The sequence below is a fragment of the Pleurodeles waltl genome, chromosome 8, assembly GCF_031143425.1.
Source record: "Pleurodeles waltl isolate 20211129_DDA chromosome 8, aPleWal1.hap1.20221129, whole genome shotgun sequence".
Lineage (NCBI taxonomy): Eukaryota > Metazoa > Chordata > Amphibia > Caudata > Salamandridae > Pleurodeles > Pleurodeles waltl.
The window spans coordinates 1178896905-1178919249 of NC_090447.1; positions in this window are offsets into that span (position 1 = coordinate 1178896905).

Consider the following 22345-nt stretch of genomic DNA (forward strand, 5'->3'; position numbering starts at 1 on the left):
GGAGCACAACCCACCCAGCAAGTCCTCCTCCAAAACTCCAGCTGCCAGAGCCAAGGTCCCAGCAGCATCTGCCAAGGTGAGGAAGGGGCAGAAAAGCCAAGCCAAAGCACTTCAGGCCTCGGAGGCTCCAGGTGAGGGCCTGGTGGCCACCATCAGAACCGACAGCCCCGCCACCTGTACAGTGGCCAGCACCGCCAGCTTCCCCGCCGCAAGCACCGCCACCTGCACCGCCGCTGCCACCACTACTGTCAGCAGCAGCATCTCCAGTGGGCAGCCATCTGAGGCTGCAGGAGACGGGTTGGTGCCTCCCTCCACCACTGGCAGCATCGGCACCTGCACCACAGGCAGCACCGCCAGCATCACCGCCGCAAGCACCACCACCTGCACCGCTGACAGTAGGACCACTACCAGCAGCAGCAGCCCCAGTGTGCGTTCGTCCAAGACTGCAGGAGACGGGCTAGAGCCTCCCACCACCACTGGCAGCATCCCCACCAGCACCAGCACTACCACCAGTTTACAGCCTTAGTCGTTGCAGGATGGAGTCTGGCCCTGCCTCCATGGGGTATCATGCTACCTCATCCCTGCAAATCCCGTGCCTCAGACACCCAGGTGAGGGAATGTGAACTGCATCACTGGGCACAAAGCCCCCTCCAGAACCAGTGGAGATATCCATCCACTCACCTCATCCTTGGCAGGATGAAGCAGACTGGGCACAAAGTCCCCTCCAGAACCAGTGGAGATATGCATCCACTTGAGAGACTGTGGCCTTGCACTCCCCAGGACAAAACAGTGGGCAAACCACCCACTTGAGAGACTGTGGTTTTGCACTCCCCAGGACCAAGCAGTGGGCAACCCACCCACTTGAGAGACTTGAGAGACTGTGGCTTTGAACTCCCCAGGACATCACTGTGGGCATGGAGCCCCCTCCAGGAGCAGTGGCATTATTCCATCTTCCGGCTGAGGTGCCCCCCCCCCAACATCCCCCTGAGGTGCCTGTGTGTTTATGATCTGATGCCCCTGCAGTGTTCTCTCCGTATTGAGGCAGGAGTCAAGTGTGGGCTTGACCCATGATTTTTGCCCCAGTGGCCCACGGACATTTGCAAAGGACAATGTACGGTCTTCTGTATAGATTGTAAATATTTGTAAATACTGTTTTTATATTTGTTACGTATATCTGCCTATTTCTAATATATCACTGATTGGACTCTATTCCATTTGTCCTTGCGTTCTTCGGTACTTCCACCACTTTATCACCTACAGCCACGGTTGTAATGAGGGCCACAGTTCCCAGTGAGGCAGGTCGAGGCAAGCTCTACTCCAATCCCTTGGAGAACTTTCTCAAGCAGGATACACAGCGAAGTTCACCCTTCGCTCTCTTTTAAGGCAGAAACAGCAACACATCAAAGGGACAGTACTCCTCCTTCAGCTCTTCTCCTTAGCAGTGTTTCCTCTTGATTCCACAAAGATTCTAAAAGTCTGGCATTTTGGGTCCTCTTCCTATACCCCTTTCTGCCTTTGAAGTTGGCAAACTTTAAAGCAAAGTCTCAAGTGTTTGCAAAATCCTTCCTTGTCCAGGCCAGGGACCAGACACACACTAAGTAGTTGGAGACTGCATTGTGTGAGGGCAGGCACTGTCCTTTCAGGTGCAAGCGACCACTCCTCCCTCCACTCTAGCTCAGATGGCTCATCGAGATATGCAGGCTACACCCCAGCTCCCTTTGTGTCACTGTCTAGAGGGGAGGTATGAACAGCCCAACTGTCAAACTGACCCAGACAGGTAATCCACAAACAGGCAGAGTCACAGAATGGTTTAAGCAAAAAAATGCCTACTTTCTGAAAGTTGCAATTTCAAACTCACAATCTAAAAACCAACTTCACTAAAAGATGTATTTTTAAATTGTGAGTTCAGAGACCCCAAACTCCACATTTCTATCTGCCCTCAAAGGGAATCTGTGCTTTAAAGTTATTTAAAGGCAGCCCCATGTTAACCTATGAGGGAGATAGGCCTTGCAACAGCAAAATACGAATTTGGCAGTATTTCACTGTTAGGACATGTAAAACACATTAGTAAATGTCCTTCTTTTTAAATACACTGCTCCCTGCCCATGGGGCTACCTAGGGCCTACCTTAGGGGGGCTTTACATGTACCAAAAGGGAAGGTTTGAGCCTGGCAAGTGGGTGCACTTGCCAGGTCGAATTGGCAGTTTAAAACTGCAAACACAGACACTGCAGTGGCAGGTCTGGTCCATGTTTACAGGGCTACTTATGAGGGTGGCACAATCAGTGCTGCAGGCTGCATTTGATTTACAGGCCCTGGGCACCTCTGGTGCACTTTACTAGGGACTTACCAGTGAACCAAATATGCCAATCATGGAAAAACCAATAAACAGTACAATTTACCTAGGGAGCACTTGCACTTTAGCACTGATTAGCAGTGGTAAAGTGCACAGAGACAATAAACCAGCAAAAACAGACCTGAAAAAATAGGAGGAAGAAGGCAAAAAGTTTGTGGATAACCCTGCAAAAAGGGCCATTTCCAACATGCCATTTCCCATAATGTGCCCACATGTACAACTGATGCAATGTTGGAAGAAGAAAGGTTGGGCAAAGCCTGAGGTGCACATCACAGTTGTCAACACATTACAGAACTGAAGCCCCCTACACTGTGCTATGTAGTCCTATATGTGTTAAACTGCACACACAAGGTGGCTGTATGGATTGCCTTAAGCCCACAGTGATATTGGCACTGTATTGGATGCTGCAACTGTACCCTGAAATGTGTTACATCATTAGCACATGCATGTTATAGATTATCAAGGTACCAGCTACACACACATAATTCACATCATATGCATATGTGATGTGACCTACATCAGTCACAATTATCATGGTGGCAGGACCATGTTGTGAAAACTGCGGACGAGGTAGCATGATACACCATATTTCCGGGAAAATGACGGAGCGCAACGCTGCACCAAAATTGGCAGCCCGCACTCCATCATTTTCACAACGCAGGGATGCACCGTATTCAAATGAATACGGCGCACCCCTGTGTTGTCCCCTGAGCTAACGCTAAATTTAGCTGCCAGAGCCAAAGCAGGAACCCTTGTACCATTGTGCAAGGATGTCTGCATTGAGGTGTGTGATTTATTAGGTGCGGGAAAGTGTCCCTTCCCGCACGTAAACAGTCACTAATGGCGCTTTAGCACTTCTGTGTGTGCTGAAGAATGCAGCACACACAGAAGTGCCAAAATGTCTTATTTAAATGATTGTTTATGTGCAGGAAGGAACACCTTCCCGCACATAAATAATAACTTCTGGCAATTTTGCTCTTTCTTTGCGTTCTGCAGAATGCAGCATGCATAGAAAAAGCAAAAAACAAGGAGGATTAAAGTATTCCTCCTCGTAGTGCCTTGCTAATGCCACCCCTGGGGTGACGTTCGATTTTGGTGCTGCCTCAGGTTTACAACATCTCGTAAATCTGAGGCAGTGTCAAAATGCAATGGGTGTTGCTGTGGCACGCCCACAGCAACACCAATTGCAGGCCCCTTTGACGCAGGAAACTGCATCAGAGGGGCCCATATTTACAAGGAAGCGTAAAGCTACAAAAAGTGGCGTTGCACCTCCTCGTAAATATGGGGTAGAGGTAAGCACCACTGGAGGATTACATAAAGTGACGCTCCAGTGGTGCTAGGGGCTATTTAATGTGGCTCCTGGTGTGGGAGAATCATATACGTTTCCCACATCTATCTGGAGTGGAGTTGTCCACAAATTGTGTGCACTACTGACAGTTGTGCAGCACATTATGGCTCCTTGCTGTCCTACAAACTCATTATATCTGAAGGTTACTAAGACACCTGTAGGGTGTGTGTTTCCTACAAGATCCCCCTAGTGACTTCTGCAGATAGAACCCACATTTGTACCATCATGTCAATAAGTGTATACTATGTGTGACACACAGTGCTGACAATGGTGCTGTGACAAAGTGATTCTCAACAGGCATGCTATGTACATGTACAGCTGCCCTGTGACCTATTATGGTAGACAGCAATGAATATGTGGTCAGCCATTACTATTCCTATTACATACAATTCCATGCCAGCACTCGGCCTGTGAACTACATGCAAGCCATTCTCATTGCAGAACATTCCAACATACATGATGTCACTATTCATCCTACTATGATGTCAGATCATTGGTCAGGACAAAATACTTCTGTCATTGCATTCCACACTTATGACTGACTCACAGCATTCCCTGGATTGGCTCACAGGATGCACAATATGACACTTACTGGATGCTTCAGGGTCTTGAAAAGGCATCACCTCTCCCATGGTGTAGGGCGCTGGTCCACCTTGCTCAGTGTAAAAGCCAAGTTTCAGTACATGGATAACATTGTACAGAGTAAACTTGTTAGACTGAGTGAGGTAGTCGTCCTAGTGGTAGATCACAGTAACTGACAAACATCTATGATCACTGTATCACACATACTGTCAGATAAGGTAGGCCCATGCACATACAAACCATCACTGTCCCTGACACTCCTGTGGTGCTTCTCACTGCACCGTTTATACATGACATTGTCATGCAGCTGTCTGTTAGCATGACACCTCCATTACAATATCGGACTGCTTGATTATGTATATTCCATCTGAGGGGTACAGGATGGTTGTTGCAGTGCCTGGCCCATTGTAACACGCCTAGCATTTCAGCCTGCATCTGATTTTGAAGACATCTACATCATTGTCATAGCAAACTGACAAACTACTACTCTGGGGTTGTGTGTGTATTCCAAGGAATTGAGGAATGGCATCATACATCCTTCAGTGCAGTAAGTAATCTGTGTGTGCCATCTCAAGGCACGCATACTTTCAAAAGTTGGTATGGGAGTGCACACATGTGAAGTTGATGTACCTACCTGCACATTGACTGGATGAAAGCATGGATGTAGTGCCAATGGTGTGTGGCCTGCCATTGTTGCCATGGTATACAATTGTTAGTCTAGTGAGGGATAAGTATGTGGGCATAAAACTAGGGCTCAACACAGACACACTTGCTCAGTGGTCAAAGGATGCATCTGGTGGTGCAGGTTAGTGAGTGGTATGCCAGTGTTGGAGCTGATGCAGGGCAGCACCATACTGTCAGTTAGAAGCGGCAGGCCTCTTGAACTGACTCAGCACATGTGTCTTGTTATAGACATCCTATAGGCTGTCTGTGATACACAATGAATTGGAACATGGAACTGCCAGTAGTCTGGACCATTGCATGATCAAGCACCCTTACATGGCCTTGGCTATTTACACAAAGGGCCCCATAGAACTACAGTGGTGCATTACCAATTACATTTGTACTGTCCTTGTGGCCCTCAGTGCACCCCTTACTCACCGCCATGTGTGTGCATAGTCAGAAATATGTCACAGCATGATGCATGTGTGGTCCAACATCATCTATTCATGTGAAGGTCAATGATGCACTCAGTAGGAGATGCAACAGATCATAACAACTACTGCTGAGTACATGGGGGCCCTTCTCATACATTTGTATGCCCACATTACACACCTTCTCTCAGCAGCCGTTCTGAGTGCTGGAAAATGATACATAGGGAATTATCTTCTGACTCAACGGATGATACTTTGGGATCCCAGCAATGTTTTGGGGGCCCCTTTAGTGCATGTTGCATGGCGCAGGCCTCATTTTTAGCTGCTCATATCCTAGTTACACTATGCATGCATCACAACACTTGGAGATGGTTGTGCAGGGTACAATTGAAATTCAGCCCTAACGTGGGGCATGGACTCTTCATACAGGTCGCATACGACATGTCCACATCCATTGCATGCAGCACTCAAACATAACAGCAACTGTTATGCACATGCTAATAAAATAAGGTTGTATGGCAATGGGAGACTTACCAACTGTTCCACCAATCTGTGATCCCAAATGGTTGAGCAGATCCTGCTCCCTTAACACCAGATCTGTCACGGTTTCGGGCAGGTCTGATCAGGACTCTGGTTGGGGCACCCCTTGAGGTCACAGAATATCCCAAAGAGGTAGTGTACTGGGGCAGAAGAGCAGCTAAAGGCATACATGGGAAAGGATAGCTATGGACAGGCACAGGAAATAGGAAAGTAAAAGCAGAGCAACCTTAGTGTGAACAAACAGGAAACGGATTACTAATGGAACACACTGGGGTTACCACTAAGGTTGTACACAGGGTAGGGCTCAGAACTTCCCACAGCAACAGGGAATGTGCAGATTGCTCTTACAGGTAGTCACCCCACGTACCCCATAGAAAGAAGGCAGCAGAAGTGATTCTGTCTCTGGACCCTTAGAGCACAAACAAGGATTGTACTTACATACACAAGACAAGCCCTTGTGGGTCCAGCTGGAAACTCATTGGTAATCCCTGAAAAAACAGCAATAGCACACTGTCACTGTTAGGCACTAAAGACTACGTATAACACTAGACAAATGATGGTGGCTGGAATTGCCTCCTGAAAACCAGGAGCCAACCCCAGTACAAAGGAAAACACTAATACACAGGTGAAGACTGATAGTACCCTTACCAGACACAAATACCCAAGAGGAAACGGAAACAGAAGGAACAAACTAGGAGGCAGAGGCAGGAACTGGGGGCAGGCTCAGGCTAAAGCAAAGGCAGGAATAGGACTGGAAAACAGAGCACAAGCTGTGGCTGGAACAACCAGAAACAGGAATGGGAAACACAGAGAGCAGACTCTGGCTGGAACAAGCAAGAAAAGGACTGGAATACAGGGAGTTGGAACAAGCAGGAAAGAGGACTAGGAAACTGAGAGCAGGTTCAGGTTGGAACAAGGCAGGAACAGGACTGAGAAACAGGGAGCAGGCTCTGGAAGAAATAAACAAGAACAAGGCTAAGAGACAGGGAGCAGACTCTGGCTGGAACAAGCAAGAACAGGGCAGAGAAACAGAAAGCAGGTTCAAGCTGAAACAGAATAGGAACAAGACTGGAACACCATCCTATAAAGGGTCTGGAACACAAAGGAATCAAACTACAATGCACGATGATGATCTTGAGGAAATGGCTGCTTATAAGCAGTTCCAGGCTGCAGCAAACCCCAGGTGGAATCACATGACTGGGCTGCACAGGAGAGGTCTCAGGTGTGTGTAGTTTCAGACACTCCCAAGTCCTGGAGGAGAGAATCCAGTAAAAAGGAGCAACTGGACTTCTCCCATAGAAAACAATGTATAGCAGAATCCAGGCTTTCCTGACTACCAGGTTGTGCATTATGGAATTTGCAGTCCCAGAAAGCACATGTAATTCTACAAAGGCATACCATAGAGAAAAGGGAAACAAACAGGAGTCAGAAAGGGACTCTAGATGAGTGTTCAAGGTGATTCCCAGGCTACAGACAGTTCCTTTACAGTGCTACCTAGAGATGGGATGACAGAGTTGTAACAAGGTCTGCCCAGCGGTGCTTGATTTGGTGGTCATTCCTTCCTGTTTGAAAAATCCGGGTAAGGCAGTGGAGCACCTTGCCCCACAGCAGCTGCCTTGCCTTGCCTCCGTGGGGTAGTCAAGTATCACCGAGCCACCCAGTTGCAGCATCATGGGGAGGTACATGAACCCCACCAGCTCATTAGCAGACATCCGGCTCATCCTCCCTTCCCCAGACATTTCCAGTGGTGAATGGAGTTCACCCAAATAAAAAAGAAATGAAACTTAACCCCTACCCCAATTACTCAAACTACCACATCTACTAAACTATCCCTGGCAAACATCTGGCAATACGGAGACAATAACAGTACACTCACTATACAAAATGCAAGTTTTGAGACAATAACAATACAAAATAACACAGGACAAAGCACAATGTACACAACTAACACAGCAAACACTCCACAAATCCACTTGCACCTACAACACACAACTTCACACAGTCATAGAGAAACAGACTGCAAAGTGAAAGTGAAACTACACTCACTGTAGCATGTTTGCAGGCAGGATGTCCTGGTATATCACTTACTGGTGTGTGTGTCACGTTTTTCAGTCATGCGTCTTTTTTTTGCACATGATGGTTTTGGGTCGTATTTTCACACCATTAGCGTGAAAAAGGCCTGTGGGCATGCGATAGACGCACAGGGGCTAGGCGTCTATTAGCTTAGGGGTATTGTAAGCAAATGCGTATGTGTTAAAACTTTTCATGCACAATGACATTGCATGGATTTTTTCATTGTGTGCCTTGAGTGAACCCTGAGTAACTTAACATGTTACATGGCGTGTGCAACTTTGGTATATATGTGTTATGGCAACATGTGAGTGTATGTCCAGTACTGTCATTACAGTGACAATGGTATGTTGGACCTATGGGTTCGTTTGTGAGTCTGCTGCATGCCATTACTCAATACCTCATGCCCATGTGCATTTGTAGCTACACTGTGTCCACAGACATGTTGGCACATGTCTGCTGTGTGTGTATACATGTGTATGTGAACTAATTTGGGTGTGGACAACATTGTTATGTCTGAGATACAGATGTACACATACCTACAACACGAAACATGTTTCGTGGCCTATGTCCAACACATGGTAATGCATGTGACAACCATGGATGCTTGGACTCACAAGACTCAGTGGACTCGGACTGCTTTAACATCAATTCAACCCAGCCAATTTGCCTGTGTATGTGTGTTCACTCTGTGATGTGTTGTTGGATTTCCCTTCATGTTGCTCTGCTAAACGTGTTTCATTTGTGCCCCCATGCATCGTAGTTGCAGGAGATGTCATGTACACCTGTGTTGTGGAAGATTGGTATCTGCTGTGTGTACGTATGGACATGTGTTTGTGATTTCTGTCACATATGATGACAGTGGTGTGTTCATGGGATGTGAAACCTCACATTACTATCTTCCTACATGGACACATGTTGCCTTTTGACCAATGCATGTGTTGTCACATCACTGCCACCCATGTTTCCGTATGTCGGAACATATGTCTAGCTCATTTCTGTGATCTAGTGATACCTATGCACTACATTTGTGCTAGGTTGCCTTTTTCTCTCAATCCTTACACATATCCATGCTTGAGCCAATACAGTGGTCCATGTGTGCTGACATATGTGGCATATGTGTGCATGCCATCAACTAGGCACCCGTATTTGTCCACATCAGGTTAGTAATGACTGTCACAAAATATGGCATACAACTGTGTCACAGTGTTGCAGTCTGGAATAGCTGCCAGCCTACTCATCATTACAACAGTGTGAGTTCCTATAGCAACACAAACCCATAGTTGCATGTGAAGAGATAAGTCAATGGAGCTCCAGTTTAATCACCCCCCCGTGCACATGCATCAGGTTCCTGACAATGTGATATGTACATGTAGCTAGAGCAATGGTGTGTGGGTACATTGAGCAGGGACCTAGCCTCTTCATGTTTGCCACTCGGCAGTACTATACACACTCCCCAGCAGACAGACACATGCACAATTTTGGTCATACAGTCCTGGATCTCACATTTACCACTGCCGTACTTGATGTCAGCTTTCCCCCCTCACGTACATCACTCAGGTCTTGAACATTTTGTACATGTGGCATGTTTTGATGTCCTTATCATTTCCCTTGGGCATCTTTTTGGGCTTGTATCTCTGTTGTGACTTCAACATTGGAAACGTGCCAGGGTACAGATGGTGTTATCTGTCGCAGCTTCCTGTCATGGTGGCATGTGATGGGCAAATCCCATAGTATGCAAGAGGCCAACATGACTTGGTGATGCACTGACCTGACCACCCTCTCTGTACATATGTGAAATGTTGACATGTAGACATTGTTGTGCTGTACAGCCCATGTTGGTCTATGTGTGTCCCTTCTCCATGTATTCCTGCACTACTGGTGAGACATGTATTGTCACCTACATTGCTTCCATTCCATTAGTCTGTTTGCACTTTGTGCACATCTCACACTGCAACATTGTCTATACATACATGGACATGATGCAACATGTAACTTGTGTACATGGAAGATGTTTACATCTCCTTCTCCTGCCAACTTGATAGGTACAGTTCCATTTTCAGTATTTGAGAGTTGTCATGAGTTCCACACACACACGACATCACTCCTGCCCTACCACTTCTGTTGTCTCCATTTGACGTCCCATGTTTTATTTGCAAGTATATGTGAGTGTCTGGAAGCAGACCATCCACTATGTCCATTGTACATGTATTTGCATTTTTTCCAGCATGGCACAGCCTAGGTAACTCTTACCTTGACTGACTGATATTGAGGTGTCACATCATATCAGTGCTGGAGAGTTCATTAGCCAATTGCAACATTTATGGGTAGGTTTACTCCCACTCTGCTTGGCGTTGTGTCTCAGACATATTTCAACAATGCTGGACAGAGTAGCACATCCCACACCTGCTTGCAATGATGGAGGCCATGACATGTATGGGACTAATGGTTAATGTTGCTATCATGCACTTGTCCTGTCATGTGGGTGACAATGGGTGGTGTGTATTGCTTTGTGCTGTGTGATGTAGTTGTACACAGCATACTAGATATACATGCTGACACATCAAGCATTGTTGATCCGGACAAAACGGTTGCTACCTAGAACATACACCCATACATCAGTCTGCACATGTTTGCCTAGATTTGTGCTAGCCATGTCTCAGGACAGGAGATTTATGAGACAAGTATGCACCTTATGTACATCATGGATAGTTGCTACTCTGCTTACATTCAACCCAGTTGAATATGTGGTGGTGCATTGTCCCAAAACATCTATGGATGGTGAAAATGGGTCATATGTTTGGATAGTGATTCTGTACCCATAGCTGCCTACGTAGTCAAGGCAACCCATTGCGCACTTCACAGCCAACATGTGTGTGCCACACATGAGGTACAGTCCGCCATATGCCAGGGTTGTGCACATTGGCAGTGCTGGGACACATTCGCATGGATACTCTGTGCAGGCTCAGCATCAGACATTGGTTACAATCCCTGGGCTTTAACTGAGGGACCACAGTTCACAATGATGTACCACCCTTGTAACACATGTACCATGCAGGCAATGCTGCTGTCACCATGAGTTGTGACAGTGTACTGTTCCTACATAACTTGATATCCATTTGTTGACATTCCCTACCTCATGTGTGCCCCGCTTTCCACATTATCTGCTCCATCGTCATTCTCGTCCTCGCTGGGAACATCCTCCTGTTCATCCCAGGGGATAGTTGTCTGGACACAAATGTTGTGCAGGATTACACATGCTAAGATGGTCTTTCAAACAAGTGGTGGCGCATACAAGAGGCTTCCTCCTGTCAGGACCAGACACCTGAACCTTGATTTCAGGAGGCCACATGTCCTCTCCACCACATTGTGGGTTTTCCTGTGTCCCTCATTCTAGGCCTACTGTGCAAAGGTCATCACCCACGGCTGGATGCCATTCACTTGGTCAGCTGCAAAGGATAAAGAGGAGATGTGTTGGTAAGTGTTGATAATAGTTTGGAACATCCCATGGCAGTTGTACTTTGTAGTTGGAGTTGTAACACAAACCTGCTTGTGGTGTAGTGTATGTTCCTATTCTTGTGAAATGGTTTCTTTGGATTGTGTTGATGGACATGACAAACTTGGATAGTAGCTCAAGGGCCTGGGAAGTTTTTATGTTTTCCCAGAAGTGATGGTCATGATTTTGGCACATGTGTTGTGTAGTCTATATTTGGAGCAGTGTACTATTCTTTATGGCACATACCACTTCCTAGCAGCACAATGGTCTCAGATGTTGATATAGCATAGTTGCCCTACAAAGCCAGATTGTGCCGTCCATATTACCATGTTGCACTATGCATGCAGTGTGACAATTAGGGGCATATTTAAGAGCCCCTAGCACCTCCAGACCATCACTTTTATTAAAGCTTTGGTGGCGCTATGCCCTGCCCCATATTTTGAATGTGGCATTATGCCAATTTTTGTAGCTTGATGTCACCTTGTAATTATGGCCCTTTCAAACACAGCCCTTTGCGTGGAAGGGGTGTGCAATGGGTGTTGCTGTGGGCATGCCCATACCATTTTCTTTCTGCATCAGATTTATGAGTTTTCATAAACCTGAGGCAGCACCAATTCCTGACCCTTTCCGAAGGGTGGCATTAGCAAGGTGCAATGAGGAGGAATACTTTTATTACTCCTCATTTTTTGCTGTTTCAATGTGTGCTGCATACTGCTGCATGCACATCCCTCAACACAGATATCCTTGCAGGATGGTGCAAGGATACCTGCGGTGGTGCTGGTGGTGCTGGTAGCTAATTTTAGAGCAAGCACAGGGGACAACACAGGGGTGTGCTGTATTCAATTAAATTAGGCACATCCCTGCGTTGTGTAAATGAGGGACCATGGCACTGCCTATTTTGGCACAGCGTCGCACTCTGTCATGTTTCTTTAATTATGTGCCCTAGTGACCCTTTATGGCAGATAATGGTTGTGTCAGCCATGAAGTGTACGGGAGTGTGTGCCTACATCATTGGCAGGATGATGTAATTTATTGCAGAAGTATCTCCTAGCTTCTATTGCATGATTTCTGAGAGACACTTTCAAAACGTGCACAGTGGAAGGTTTTGGAGAGGCCACAGCTTTTTTTCACATGGGTCCTTTAGCACTGTGCATATAAGGTCAGGTATCTCCACTATACACCTACCGCATTAGACGAAGTCATCGATGAATGTTAGTGTTTTTTCACTGAGTCAAGACCATGGTGGACCATTTCTGGTAGTTGGAACAGACATGGTGTTCTTAGTGGGCACTAGGGGTACATGCGAGGTGGCACTGGAGTAGGTGCTGCCCCAGGTGTATGTGAACACTACAGGTATGTCAGGTATGTGTTGGTTATGGCAGCACTTGGGTAGCATTGGATTTAGGTTCTCCCCAAAGCTTGCACATCATGGTTTAGCTGGGACTGTGCCCATGTGTGACTTCCTCAGCATGACCATAGCATGTGCCATTGACATGCCTGAGCGCTTCTTTGTTTGATGTAATGTGTGTGTGTGATCTCTATTTAGTTGTCAAACTGTGGACATTTGTAGTGGTTTGTGAGCATCTTCTGCATGCAAAGGAGACTTGGCTCCACCTGTCCTCACATGGTTTGACAGTCAAAGTGTTGCTGTGTGATGTAGATTTGGGTGTAAGTGTTTGTGACATGCAATGTGTGCAGTGTAGTGTGGCATTGGCATGTGGCTTATGTATTGTTGCCTGTACATCTCTGTGGACCTGCCCATGTGTATTTAATGTTGTGTTTGTCTTGTTTGTCCTTGATTGTTGGTGTGTTGTGTGGTATGATTGATATGGAGACTTACCTATGAGTAGCCCATTGCCATATTTGCCATCCTGGAACCCCTGGTTAATGGTCCAATGGTGAAAGATGTATGCATCATGGACGCTGCAGGGATATTTTGCCAGGATGTTGCTGAAGAGCCCACTGTGTCCCAATTGGCCTGCACATTGATGGAATGTGTGTGTCTGCGGTTCTTGTGGAGGTCTTCTGTTGCTGCAGGTGGCACTAGTTGGACATGGGTACAGTCCATTGCACCCAGCACATGTGTAAACCCAGGAATCTGAAAGAAACCTTGCTTGGTCTCCTGTTGCAGCTGCTGGGTGTTTGGGTAGCAGATGTGTTGTGGGTTGAGGCATAGGACTGCATCCAAGACCTTTGGTAGGCATACGGAGAAGGATGACTAGAAGCTACCAGCCGCTAGAGCACCCGTTGTCTGGAATGATCCAGATGCCAGCATGTGGACGACAGGAGTTTTTGTCATGAGTGGAACATTATGGGGAGTTTGCAGCCTTGCCGTGAAGTGTTACGCTATCAGTTGCAGCAGGAGTATGATGGACTCCTGGTTGAGTCTGTACATTCGGACCACATCTTGTTCTCTCATTCCTAAGATGCTGATTTGCTGTCTAAAGATTCTCTCCTTCCTTCTGCGCTGACTTTGTGGCTGTTGTGGTGGGGTTTGAGGTTGCTGCAGTGATGGTGGTTGGATCAGATGTCTGCGGCGTGGCCTAAGCTGTAGCAGTAGCACTTCCATGTTGTCCTGGCAGTTTACAAGGCTCCTTCTGGGTTTATTTCTTGGGTGGTGGTGTGTGAGCCTCTTTTTAACACCTGGTCCGACCAGGAGTTAATTTTTGGCGCTAATCGGACTTTGCACCATTTTTTAACTCTGCTTCCTTCGTTAGCGTCTTTTTTGCATTGGGGATAAATATGCTGCTTAGGGGTTAGTGTCGTGTTTAGGACAGGAACACCTACCTTGCATCTCATTGACGCAAGGGAGTTTCGTGCATCCTAAACATGGCTCTAACGCCAATATTTTGATGGTAGACAGGTCTAGCATCAAAATATAAATATGGAGTTGGCTATGCATCATTTTAGCATCAAAAATGTTGACGCAAAAATGGTGCAAGTCAAATATAAAAATGTTTGACTCCACACTAATAAATATGCACACAATTAGGTGTAATTCATCTTGTCTGGCGGTATCTGTAAAGGGTTAATTCGGCCGGTTTCTCAACAAGAAGGAAAATATATGGGGCCAGATTTACTAAAATGTGGTGCAGAACGGCGCAGTGCCGAAATTGGCAGCGCCACGCCACTTTAGAAACGCAGGAATGTGCCGTATTTAATAGAATACGCGCACCCCTGCATTTCCCCCTGCACTGGTGCTAAATTGGACTGCCTAGCGCCAATGCAGGCATCCTTGCACCATTGTGCAAGGATGTCTGTGTTGAGGGGTTTTGATTGTTTATGTACGGGAAGGTGTCCCTTCCTGCACATAAACAATCACTAATGGTGATTTGGCACTTCTGTGTGTGCTGCATTCTACATTTCATTTTGAAAGATTGTTTATGTGCAGGAAGGGACACTTTCCTGCACATAAACAATAATTTCTGGCATTTTGCTTTCAATACATGCTGCAGAATGCAGCACACATAGAAAAAGCAAAAAATGAGGAGGAATAAAAGTATTCCTCCTCGTTGCACCTTGCTAATGCCACCCCTGGGATGGCATTAGATCTTGGCACTGCCTCAGGTTTACGAAAACACGTAAATGTGGGCAGCGTCAAAATGCAATGGGTGTTGCTGTGGCACACCCACAGCAACATCCATTGCACACCCATTCACGCAAAGGGCTGCATGTGAAGGGGCCATATTTACAAGGTGGCGTTAAGCCACGAAAAGTGGCTTAATGCTACTTTGTTAATACAGCGCTAGGGGCTCATAAATATGCCTCATGGTGTGCAGGGTATAGGCATATTACCTTTAAACAGTGTTGCTTTTGTGAATAAATGGGTGCAGGGCCCATAATTTGTTTTAGGTACCTTCTGCCCACGCTGTCAGTGCTGCTGATTGCTAGGGCTGCTGAATGCCAAGGGTGTCATATACCAAATTTGCCTAGTCTTTATTCCCCTTATGCCTCTTTCTCCCATCACCCTACAACTCCTGTATTTTCATCTCACTCTCGCAGGAACATTTTCATCCCTGGCTTTCCCCTTTGTCACCATTTTCCTATCTACCTATCCGTCCTTCTTTCTCCCTTTTCTGCCTTTCCTTCTTTTGCTGTGGGTCAAAGTATAATGATGAAAAATAAGTCCTGTTTCCACAAACGAGTACTAGTGCCTACTCTTTGCAACTATGTGCACAAAGAAAGCATTGCATTCAAGCTCTGAGATATGGTGGTCAAATTAGATGCCTACGAGTACAGGTTTAAAATAAAAAAGGTAAGCTTTTAGAAAAGATCTGATGGTTTTCCAGCTGACTCATTGGAGTAAGAAACTGAGGCATGTAAAGCACAGAAGGAAAAAGTCAGAAGCAGCATGTGTTTGTGCCTAAATAACTAGCAACTACCTTTCATGCGGTAAGGTACAACCCAATCCACATTTACAGAAGCTATTACTATATTGTCACTGTGAGATTACCTGAAATGAACCATTACGTTCTGAGGACTGGCCTTAGCAAATAAAAAAGTGTGGTGAATGTATTCATTTATATTGATTTATTAGCAGTTGTTTTATGGCATGAAGTAGGTCCAATGGGTGTCGATTGCCAGAGCACTTTACAAGAAAGCAGTACTCAGTTACTGGTTGAAAAAGTCTAAAACGTTTGAAGCAAAATAAAGATCCTAAAGTCATAATAAAAAGTGTGAGACATTTCACAGTGATCAGTACTAATACTCAAGTGGAAACATAGACTAGGCATCTTTAGCCAATTCACATAGAAAATAGAATAACTTGAGAATACGCAGAAAGAAATCGGGATGCACACTGTTTACATTGAAAACAAAAGGTTCTGTTACAAGATATCCAATGTGACATAACTTGCAAACAGGTGATATTGTAATTGTTTCTAGAGTGTATCATAAGATGACAAGGCCTGGTGTCTGGAAGGATGGACTGTCAGACCCCTTGAGTGCTCCCAGAGAAGGGTTGCTTTAAATTTTGAACTTTTTAAAAACTAACTTTTCAAGGAGGGGTGGACACTGAGGGCCTGATCAGGAGTTCAGTGGACGTTTTTCCCCGTCCACCAAACTTCCGACGGGGAGGTTGCCGCACTGGCTACCTCCCCGCCATCCCTATTAAGAATTTCCCTCTAGGTCAGCGTGCCAAGTGCATGGGCAGTGCAGGGGGCCCCCTGAGGCCCCCTGCACCCATTCTTCACCAGCCTTTTCATGGTGGTGGTACCACCACGAAATCACTGGCAGAGAAGGGTGTCGTAATCTCCAGGGCAGAACTGCTTGCAGCGCTGCCCCAGTGGATTAGGACCGCCACCACCTCCAGACCGCCGGGATCTCCGATCCTGGAGGCGCTGGCGGTAATGTGGCACTCGGATCACCACATTGGTGGTGTTCCGACTGCCATCTGCGAGTCGGCCATCTAGATTCATAATGAGGCCCTGAGTCTCGAACTAAAAGCTGTAGACTTAAGATGGACAGTTTTTTGGCCAGATAGGACATTCGGATGAATTGCAATATGATTAATGCAAGCTAACACAGAGGAACTTTTTACATCAATGATGTCATAAGGATCGGAATAGTGGGACTTTACATGCTAACACAATTTGCTGCTTTTTCTGTATCTCCTGCTGCAAAAACAGTATACAATTAACGTCGTTTAAACCTGATATGGGCATTTACCACTAGATGGCAGTCAAACATCATCGTCTTCCCTCTGCATTTCTGAAGACATATGTCAAACACAGATTCATCAAAATTCTCATTTAAAGCCTGGGTAAAAATCTGGTCCAAAAATGCCATTTCGCAAGTGACATTTCGCATAAATATCGGGTGTGTTGTTACACCGGACTTATTTAAAAAAATGTGAACTAACTACCCAATTGCATCTGTTTTCCTCAAGTTATTTCAGCATTTATTGCTCTTTATAATTGCTCTTATCAGCTGCAAAAAGCTGGAAGAAAATGAAGAGTTTTCAAGTTTGCTAGGTTCGAGGATGCATTGTTTATCCAGCCTAGGACTTTTCTTTGTATTGTGGGACCTGCAGTGCTGCTTCTATAATTGACTGAAAATGCAAAAAAATCGCACTGCAGAGAAAATAAGCAAAGGCCAGGTCAATGGATCTAGATTTCATATTAATTGGTGACCAAAAGATTTAAGAAAAACCTGCTGCAGTGGAAAACCGAAATAATAAATGATTGTTTTCCGTAAACAATTCGTTGACGAGATAACTAATTTAAAGTTTAGAATTAGGTCGTAGGATACTATCAAGACCTGCACAGGCCTCTTTTAAAGGAGGTGAAAGCTCAGACTAAATGCAACAAATTGTATGTTAAATGCAAAGCTAAAACTAAACATATTCCTTCTCTTGTATTAATCACCAATATACCAGACAATGATGATATGGGTGATATTGATATGGACAGTGATAAATCTGATGATTGGAACTAAGACCTCTTCACACCTCCTCCTTCTAAAAAAACCCAAAATTACTCCACAAGAGGTCTTAAAACCCAAATTTGTGACAGATTCGGAGGGAGTTTCAATGTTTGACCATAATGACATTCACCACCTGAAGTCCACAGAGTGATTTCCTGCGGAACACATAGGAGAATATGTAGCGTCTAGATTACTTTCCCCTCTAGATAAGCAGACAAGGTCTAAGCTTACGTCCGAATGTCCACGTTTTCTCTCACTTCAAAGATTACTCCTTCTCCGACTATTGACCCATCCCTCATTTCCTTCTTTTCTAAATTTGGAAAAATCTTTGCAAGGGTGTAGACAAGGCATGGTCTACATGTCAGGATAAGTTGTTGGATGTAGTTGGACCACTCACCCACATCTTCAATCTGGCAGAAGAGGACAGACTGGAAAATGCACCAATTCACTGATTAGAACTCTCTCTATGGGTCCAATGCGCTTTTTTTTCTTTACTTGGCAATGCAACTTCAGCACTCACCCACAAGCTCAGGAAAGGTATTTTGCTCAAATTAGACCCAAAACTGGTAAGTTTAACCATGGTCGATCCAGATATTAAGGCAGAGCAGAGGGCCTTCTCTTTGGTGATACTTTCATTAAGGAACTCAGCAAGTACGTTTCCACTTTTTCTTCTCTGGATAAGGCTCAACAATCTTTACAAAATATGTTTTCCAAACGGGTTTTCCCCATGGTCAACAGAAGAAGGAACCACTTTCCTGGCCATGGTTACAGCAACCAAGGTTCCAGAGGCTGCTTTAACTCCTGCTATCAAGAATTCAGACTACAATTTTACCCCCAAAGAGGGAGAGGATTTTCGAAGCAAATGATACAAAAGTTCCAGATATACTACCCAAACAGGTGAGTCTACCTTCTGGCCTTCCTCCCAGAGTAGGCCATCTTTGTTAATTTCTCCTAAAATGGTTTTCCATAACCTCAGACCCGTGGGTGTTAAACAATGTGCCAGGTTATACTATCGAACTTTACTCAAAACCTTTTCAATCAGTTTTTCCACATCCTCCTCAGTTCTCAACAAAAATGTCCAACCTCATTTCAACAGAGATTCAGTCTCTTCTTTAGAAACAAGCAATCTTCCCTTGCCAACCCGACCATTCAGGTTTCATCAGTTCCATTTTTCTAGTGCAAAAGAAAAACAAAAAGATGAGACCAGTCATCAACCTCAAAATTTTCAACCACTTTGTAGTTTATCGTCATTTCAAAATGGAAACAATTATTCATCTCAGAGATTCTTTACTCCAAAGCAAATAGATGGTTCGTTTGGATCTACAAGACGCGCACCTTACTGTTCCTATCCATCCAGACTACAGGAAGTATTTACAGTTTCAATGGTTAGATCAATCCTTCCACTTTTCCTCTCTTCCTTTCGGTCATTCTTCAGCACCATTGTGCTTTACCAAATTCTTCAAACTGGTGATAGCTCTCCTCAGAGCTCAAGGCATCAGGCTCATTATTTCTCTGGATGACATCCTTATCATGAGCCAAAATCATCCTTCTCTTCAATCTCATATCCGACTAACTTGTTCTCTTTTGTCAGATCTCGGCTTTCTAATCAACAGAGAAAAATATTTTCTGACTCCATTCTCAACAAATAGAATTCTTGGGTTTCCTCATAAACTCAGTCTCCGCCACTCTACATCTTCCTTCTGCAAAGGTAAAGTCCATCAAATCCAAAATCCTTCAGACTCTATGCAGCTCTATAATCTCTCTCAGTTCTCTAGCAAGGACAGCAGGCCTCCTTTCTTCTTCTTCTATCCAAGCCATTGCCCAGGTCCTTTGCATTATCGGGCTCTCCAGAGATTAAAAATTCAACACTTACAAAAAAGTCTTGCTTTCTCGGAGAGCATCTCTGGAGATCAAGATTCTTGCGTAGAGCTGCAATGGCGGATAGATGGCAGGACCATCTTTGCATCAGCCCCAGATCTTGTGTTTGAATCACATGCAAGGCACATGGGTTGGGGCGCCCGCTGTGGACCAATCTCGACTGGAGTCCAAATCGCACATCAATTGTTTAGCTTGCAGGCTCCCTTGCGATCAGAAGCCTTGCAAAAAACAGGGTTTGCTTTCTGCTGGAAGCAAGAATCTTCATTTGTTCATTGTTCTTTGTTCACACAGCGTTGACCAAATAGATTTGTAAATGTTGCAGCGTTAAACTAGATGATGTCTTAAACTTCCTTCTGAGAACTGTCTGCGGTAATACGATGTACTAGCTACCGTTACATTTGTATCTTTGGTGTGTGAGAAGCTAACGTTTCCAGGACCTGGCAACGGCTGTTCGAGAGTTAGTTCGAGTGATGTTCCAGAGGAAGACCCAGAGCAGTCCTAGATTCCCTTTCTTTTAGCCTCATTGTGTAGTAAGTGAAGGTTAAGGCTAATAGTGCAGTCTCCTTCGTTTGATGCCCCTTCTATGTTGGTCCAGTTATTCTTAGAGACCAATTATGGCTGAGCCAATTCCCTTCACATTCTCCACTGCAAATGCTAACCAGACGAATGTCCAGCTGATGTAGAAGCTTCTGCTTGCTGATCCATTAAGGAGCGGTATTACAAAATGAAATTGAATTTGTCATAGATTTTTGTTCTTTCTTTTTAGGTACCAACCACTATGTTTTTACTAGAGCCATAGCTAGATGTTTTCCAAATTAACTTTTGTCTAATTTTCCTTTTTGCATGAAGGCCAATCATGCCCGTCGAATTAGAGGGTTAGTTAGTGTGTTCATATTCAACAAATGTTATTAACAGAGGATTGATTTTATTCACCTGTGAATGTTTAAATGTATGACATCTGTAGAGTTCAGTTATTGCTGATATTAATTTGTACGGTATCTCTTGAATGTCTAATGTTAAATGCTTTGGTAAACTTGAGGTTTTTCGGCTGTTTTCGTCAACCTGTGTTCATCTATGTTTATCAGTTGGTATTGAGATTGCTTTTCGTGACATTAGCATTGTTAATATAGGGAAATACATTTTCTAACTTTTACTAAAGGTGTGGTTATTTATGGTCACATGGGCCATGGTGCGTAAAGGTTTACTGACTCAAAGTTTTGATAAATGATTTGTTGTATTAAGTCAAGCTGTTGTTAGTTGGGTCATGAGCAGATTTTTTGTCCATGGTTGAACTCTCTTAACTGAGTCCAAAGGTCCTTCGAACCTCTAACCCGTCCCATTATAAACAAATTACAAAAGACCAAATAAGGCCAGATGTGCTCACACTGGCATTCGTATCATCTTAGTGATTCCAGCGATTGGAAACTTCATCCTTTTGTTTTCGAGTCTCTCCAATGCAAAAGGGGTCCATTTGAAATAGATCTATTTGCTTCTTGCCTCAACTCCTAGCTTCCTCAATTTTACAGCTGGCGTCCAGATCCCTTGGTGTTATCTTCAAATGCTTTCTTACAGGATTGGTCAACTTCAATGAATTACGTCTTTCCTCCGTTTCTCATGATCAGCAAATTGCTAGCATAGGTAAGACGACAACAAGCTGTCCTAGTACTCATAACTCCATTCTGGCAATCCTAGGTGTGGTTTTCACCCCTTCTGGAGCTGTCCTTGAATTTCCTGATTCTTCTCCCTTCATTCCTGAACCTTCTATTGGACCTCGTCATAGACAATCTCCTTACCCTCTCGGCTTGGAAGTCCTCGGGAATTCCCAATCTTTCCCGCTCATTTCGCCAGAAGCTTCAAACTATATCAAACAGTCCTGGGCTCCAGGAACTAAGAAAGCTTACAAGTCAGCTTGGTCTTTATGAGTTGGCTGGTGTGTGGGAAAAGACCTTGATCCCTTTTCAGCAATTGTAACATTCATTATCAATTTTCTAGTGCCAGAGACTAGCAAAGGTAAAACTTATTGCACAATCAATTTGTATAACCAACCATCCCTATATAAATGGGATGGATTATATATTAATGGAAAACCCGTGGGGGAACACTCACTCATTTGCCAACTGTTAAAGGGAGTAACATTTTGTGATCCCCCCGTTACTAAATACAGTTCTCAATGGGATGTAAATGTTGTGTTCAAATGGTTTTTGTCATGGCCTGATAATGTCCTTCTCTCCCTAAAAATGTTATCTGCCAAACTTACTATGTTGGTATGCTTGATTTTTATGAAAAGACTTTAGGATGAGAGAGCATTAGATATGTCATCTTGTCAATTTACTCTAACAGGTGTTTTATTCACAGTTCATAGAAGTACTAAAACTAACCTAACATCAGTGTTTTACCCTTATTTTCCTGACCATTCCAAACTTTGGCCCTCATTACGGCTTTGGCGCTGTTTTTTAAAGACCTGGGAAGCCGCTGCAGCCAGCATACCACTACTGCTGGAGGTATGCTGGGCGCCCTATTAGGACTTTTCTGCTGGCCAGCGGGCAAAAACAGTGTTTCC